Raw genomic sequence first — 6018 nt, 5'->3', positions numbered from 1 at the left:
ACATTGTTGTTTGTTTGACTGCTGTGATACTAATGAAAACTCTAGTCTCAATGAAGTGAAAATACAATTTGAAAGAAATTTGAAAAGAAAAAACGTTCAAATTTGGAGAATTTCTGAAAGTTTAATTGAGGACCTGCAAATTGTGGAATCAAACCAGGTCAGGAATGCAACGCAGAATAAATCAAAACACATCTCAGCATCCACATCCGACTACCTTCTTAACATTTTACTGACCTAGACGTCAGTAAAACTCCAAACAGGCCCAGTTGGGACATTTATTTTTAAAAAATTCCCTCCACTGTTTTGTTTTTTTTCCCCCCAAATCTTTATCTTCCACTGTCTCTGCTATTCAAAGGACCAGAAACGTCGGCTGCCTTTGCAGTGGTCTGACGGACACAAAGTGGTCCAAACGAACCCATTTTATCGGTGTGTGTGTGTGTGAGTGAGTGGTGATATCTGCTGGAGGTGACGGCTGGTGATCGAACCCGGCACAGAGACTCAGTGGGGTTCCTTCCGGTGTTTTCCTGTCTTATCTCCCTTCACAAGATAACATGGCACCAGCGCATTAGATCCTCCACCCTGGCTTCATTTGGGGAGCTTTAGGTGTGAAAACCTGCTGCTCCTCACTCACTCGCTCGCTCTTATTTAATCCACCTGATTGACTGCAATCTTGTTAATGCGAAATACACGTCATTTTTAACTCGCGGTGACTCATTTTGTTCCACAGCCAAGTTAAATAATGAGGTAAGAGAGAGTCTGTGGTCCGTCGTAATTACAACGATGAAGTATGAATCTCTTTTAGGTCACCCAGCATTTGTAGTGTGCCTCGGTAGTCTGATTACGAGTTGTCAACCAGCTTCCAGGGAGCAAGAGAGAGTGGTTGCACAACGACGGCGATGATGAAGCACAAATTCCTCCAGCCATTTGTCACATTTTCATGTGTTTGACCATTTCAATTACATGCTGTCAGCTGGACAGAGAGAGAGGAGAGCAAGGAGTGCTTGCAGAGATGGAGGGCATGCCTTAGAGAGTGCGAGTGACACATGTTACTCTGACTGAGTGAGGGGGGACACATGGCCGACAGAGAGAGAGAGAGAGAAAGAGAGAGAGAGAGAGAGAGTACGAGACAGAAAAAAAAGAGAGAGACTCATAAGGGAGAGAAAGCTGGCAGCAGCAGAGTCGGGGAGGGCGGTGTGGTCGTACAGAGCGCTTTAGAGGACAAGCAAAGGGATATCAGCTATCTGTGACCCCACACCCACCCCATCTGCCCACGAGAAACAAGACCTATTAATAACCTGCGGACGGATGGGGGAATCAGGTGGACTCTCCTCTGGAAACAGGCCGCGTAACGAAGGCTGTAATAGCAGCATGTGGTAATAATGCTGGTGGTGTAGCGATACAAAAGCGCTGCAGGATTTCTGTCCGAGAAAACGCCACCTAGCTGATTGACGGCGCGCGAGAAAAAAAAAAAAATTCTGCACTGAGCCGAGATCCTTCAAAATACAATTTGAGATTTATGAAGGCTTTCTGCTGTTTGACAAAACACAAATGCAGCTGTCTTTTGGGTGACAATAAACTTAAACAAGCAAGCAGATAAACTACATGAAGTGACCTGCAGAGGATTATGCTTTGGCAGTTGTTGGATTTTTTTTTTAATTTTAATTTAAGTTTGTAATTTCTAAAATGTTCATATTTTTAAAACAAAACTAGTTGACTGTTTAGCTTCCACAAAAATATTAATCCAGACATTTGTATTTAAAAAAAACTGTGGTGTATTTTCAAGTTAAACGCATCGCTCATCCTTACCCAACGTTACTTTTTAGAGACCAAACTTTGCTTTGACTAAAACTACAGAATCAGCTCCTGTTTATGAATGATCACCTCTGTTTTGAATTTCAGTGAATTATATGAATTCGATTTTTGGGCAAAGTTGAATTACATTTATTTAGACGGTACCAAAGTCCACATTCAGGGTGTCAAGGCTGGTCCGTGGCAGTACAAAGAGACACAACCAGAGCAAAAATGATGGCTCCCGATTCTTTCTGCACAAACTGTGAGATGATTTTCAACTTCCTGGTAAAGGTGAGTGGATAAAATGACTTAGTTCAGGGTAGGAAAACATTTTGTATCATTCCCATGTGAAAATATCCTGTTACTGCTGGATTACTGCCTCTCACCACGCTTCAAAATAAACTAAAGGAGATACTTAACATTTGACTTTCAATGCTGTGCTGGATGGAAAAAGAGTCATTTTCTAACTTGTTCCTGTTTTACCACCAGGTCAGTCTGATTATCCGCAAAATTCAATCAAAGACAACGGTAGAGGATACCAGGGATGGACCATTTCTTTGTTAAATATCCTTTCCCCCATGAAAGGTATGATTTAAACAGGTTTTGTTTTTATGTGTTATACGTTTAACATGAGTAAAGTTAAAAATCAAGCCGTGACGTTCTCCAGACTGATTATGCAGCACAGTGTTATTTGTAAGAAAAACACCATTCAGGGTTAACGTGCACAATAATCCAAGGCAAACAGAGCAGAATAAACGTCAGGGATCTTCATCAACAAAAGTTTTTCTTGTTTCATTTTGGATAACATCTCTAATTTTGTAAACCCCCATGTTATCTGATAGAGGATAGGATTATTTTAGTTTAAAAAAAAGAGGAGGCTGGGAGAATATTTGCGACTGAAATGCTTGATAAAAGACATTTTAAAGGATTTCCTGGAGCAGATGCTCTATACTTGATCCGATCATTTCCCGATCAGTTTCCCTCTCCTCCTTTACTCCTCTGCTGTAGTCACTCATGTTGTTTGCTTCTGAGCTGTAAGGTTAAACCTGTGCTAACACGGGACATTAAATAGTCCAATCCATCATGGGAAAATGAGACAGCAGGCCTCCTCTCCCCCCCACCTCCCCACCGTCTCTATCTTTACTCGCTGCACCGTCTCCCCGCTCCTCCGTTACAGTCGGCTCTTCAGCCCCAACGCACTCACACACACTTAAAAGTCCAATTCACTGCAAACTTCTCCACATAGCAATCCTTTCTTTATTATTCTTAGCGAACAAGGGGGCCCTTCAGAGCCTATGTAATTTATCCAGAGTCTAATTTTGACACAAAAATAAGTCCAAAAATGAATCGATTGGAGTGAGAAGGTCGCTGCGGTTTGAAACCTTCGAGCCTCAGGCCTTCCTGCGGAGCCCCAATGTGGAAAAGGGGGCCGGGGGGTCGTGAGGAGGCCCTTTCAGTTCCGCGTCTGTTTGACACGAGGGAAAACAGAGATCCATCAGTAGGACCATTTATAAACCCAGCATTCCTCCACTTTGTTCCCCTCTCAGCAATTTGCTGGTTTATAGCTTTGGAATATTTCAGCCTCATAGCGCTCAAACAATTTGAGAATCCCTTGTTTTTATTTATTTTTTTAATGGCATTTTAGGAACGAAAGCTAAAGAAAATATTCAGCATACGAGGAAGACGGGATGTGGAAGCTGACTGATGTACCACAACTGTTTATAGTTGAGGCTCTTACATCGTCCCGTTGCGTAACACTGGGTAAACAGCCGAGGAGGATGAGGAAGAAGGCACTTTCACATGACTACGTGAAAATGTTGATGTCACTGATCTCTTCAAGCTGACACTTTCCAGCTTGTGGCGATTTCACGTGCATCATTTGTGATCGAGCTTTAAGAATGGGAAAATGAATGTGAGTGTTTTTTTTAATTTTTTTTTTTTTTTTATGAAGTTGTTGATTTTAAACCAAAATATTCTGCAACTTTTAAAGGTTTGCAAGAAGTGTCCCGCCTCCTGGTTGATGCCCCATTCCTTGCTCATCTGCTCCGTTTCCTCAAATCGTCACTGTGTCTTCCTGGAAACAAGATGGAGACGCCATCACCTGCAGCTCCTCTTCCTGGTCAGTGCTCGTCTCCACCTGGACCTTCATTTGAAACGGCACAAAACCTCAAACAACAGCCACTCACCTTTTCTCCTTGAGAGCCTGGACCATTATCTCACTTCTGGCAGTTTCAACTTCTAGTAAAAAAATTTTTTCAAACTTTTCCTTAGCGTGAAGGTAATTGCTGCTAATACTAGAGTTTCAGTTTCATTTGTTGCCACTGAGAGCTGCACTTAGTTCATGTTTGTCTCATAAAGAATCGGCATCAAAGTTCTCCAAAAAGTTACTACCATCTTTATTTAGTGGAGGGTTTTTATGATTGTCAAAAAACAGTGGTGCTTAAATTGTTCTGAGAATTGTTAAATGCTGAGCTTGGTGCTGAAGTAACCAATGCCACAGCTACATTGTAAAGCAGCAGTGTTGAATTATGATAGCAAGCTTTTGGGAAACCTCTGACTCAGCAGGCTGAATTTCCGCCCTCAGCTCGATGTTGCAGCTGACTTCCTTTCTTCCCCCCAAAAATGTTCTGAGTACTATTATGATGGTTTGTATGCTTACACAGAAAGTTATCCTTCTAGCTTTAGATGGATTCACCCAAGACAGAAATCGCACATGCAAATAGACAAGCTACAGATAGACAAGCAAACGCAAATGCACGCATGAATCATCTGGTAAAAGACGCCTTTGATTTGGTCCCAAGTGCTACAGCCACAGGGCTGTGTGTTTTCCTAAAAGCATCGAAATCATTTAAAAAAAAAACCACACACACACACACACACAAAACAGGAGCGCTAAATTACTGTCACTCAAAGAGTTTCTTTCTTCCTCTCCCTGTCTCCTTTCACCTTTCCTCCCACCAGCCCCACAGTCTCCAACTCTTTCCTGCTTCCACCAGCAGCAATGGGGGCTTTCTCTTGTTTCCTGGTGCTGGCGCTGCTGGATAAACACACAGCCTTCCTCCCATATAAAGGCTCAATTCTTCTCCATCGTGCCTTAAATATGGATACAAAGAGAAACTTGTATGATAATTTTTGGCATATGGTGGTGGGGGTCAGCGGGTGGGTTGCGTGTGTGCGTGTGTGTGTGGAAGGGGGCGTAGGGCTGGCTAGACAAAGTTTTGCCTTGTTCTGATGCTTGTCTAAACTTTCAAGGTTTTTGTTTTATGCAGGATCAGACCGATGCCATCTGACGGACTGGCTGGAGGTGCGTTGCTCGAGCAAGTCTGAAAGCGTTCGGTCCAACGAACGCTCGGCTCCCTTCAGTCTTGCGCTGATAAGTGGCGTCACGGTACGCTGCCTGGATAAAGCGCCGCTGTCATGGAATGAGGTGTCGAGTGGAAAAGCTGAGCGAGTCGAGATTAAATGAAAACATAATTTGCCAAATTTAATCGAAGGAGGTCACTGGACTATGTGGAGCAACAGATCTGTCTTTCATCTTTGATTCTGAGACGCGGCCACAGAAACGGAGCCAGCTGGAACATGCCGGAGATGACACGAGTACCCTGAATGATTCAGATGGCCTGCTGATAGCCGGTAGATCACCTTACTGCGCCGATGCCAGCAGACAAGCAGCAGCTACAGGCCTCAGAGGAGAGAGGCATTCCCCCTCCGTGGATACTTGAAGACTGACAGCTTGAGGTGGTTCAATAAAGTGGCTCTTAATGTTAAAATAAATTAGCTCTAGGTCCTTTTTAAGCCACATGGGGTATCAATTTCCTATCAGTTTTACTTTGCAAGGTGCTCCAACTTCTACCTACTCCTTGTTATTAATATACAGAGATTGCTCAGTGATGTCATGTAGTAAGAATATCCTGCAATATAAGTTCTATAGATAGTTACTCAAAATGAATAAAAATAGACACTGTTTGTACCTGCTGCATGCTTTTTATTGGTCATCTTCAAATTTGATCTGATTGTAAGTAGGCACAGGTGGGTGGAGTACATGAAAATTGTACCTAAGTAAGAGTAGCACTACTTCAGCATATTTTTGCTCAACTAAAAGTAAAAAAAAAAAAAAATAGCCAAACAAGAAATTACTCAAGTAAAAGTAAAAGAAGTATTTGGTAAAAAAAAAAAAAAAAAAAAAAAGGCCCAAAGAATGGGAAATTTGTTAAAACGCACCCCGGA

General features: G+C 42.5%; 1 long non-coding RNA gene across 1 annotated transcript; it reads left to right on the top strand.

Moving 5' to 3' along the window:
- The first annotated feature begins 1768 nt into the window (after positions 1–1768).
- Positions 1769–5761, top strand: LOC106945682 (uncharacterized). The gene is made up of 4 exons (XR_001424613.1): positions 1769–2082; positions 2281–2376; positions 3782–3910; positions 5061–5761. It is a non-coding gene; the product is annotated as an uncharacterized LOC106945682 (long non-coding RNA).
- The last annotated feature ends 257 nt before the right edge of the window (positions 5762–6018 follow it).

Source organism: Poecilia latipinna, unplaced genomic scaffold (assembly GCF_001443285.1).
Source record: "Poecilia latipinna isolate Pla-1442-1.1 unplaced genomic scaffold, P_latipinna-1.0 Scaffold157, whole genome shotgun sequence".
NCBI lineage: Eukaryota > Metazoa > Chordata > Actinopteri > Cyprinodontiformes > Poeciliidae > Poecilia > Poecilia latipinna.
Note: the sequence above shows the minus strand (reverse complement) of the source record. Positions and strands in the feature narration are given on the sequence as shown.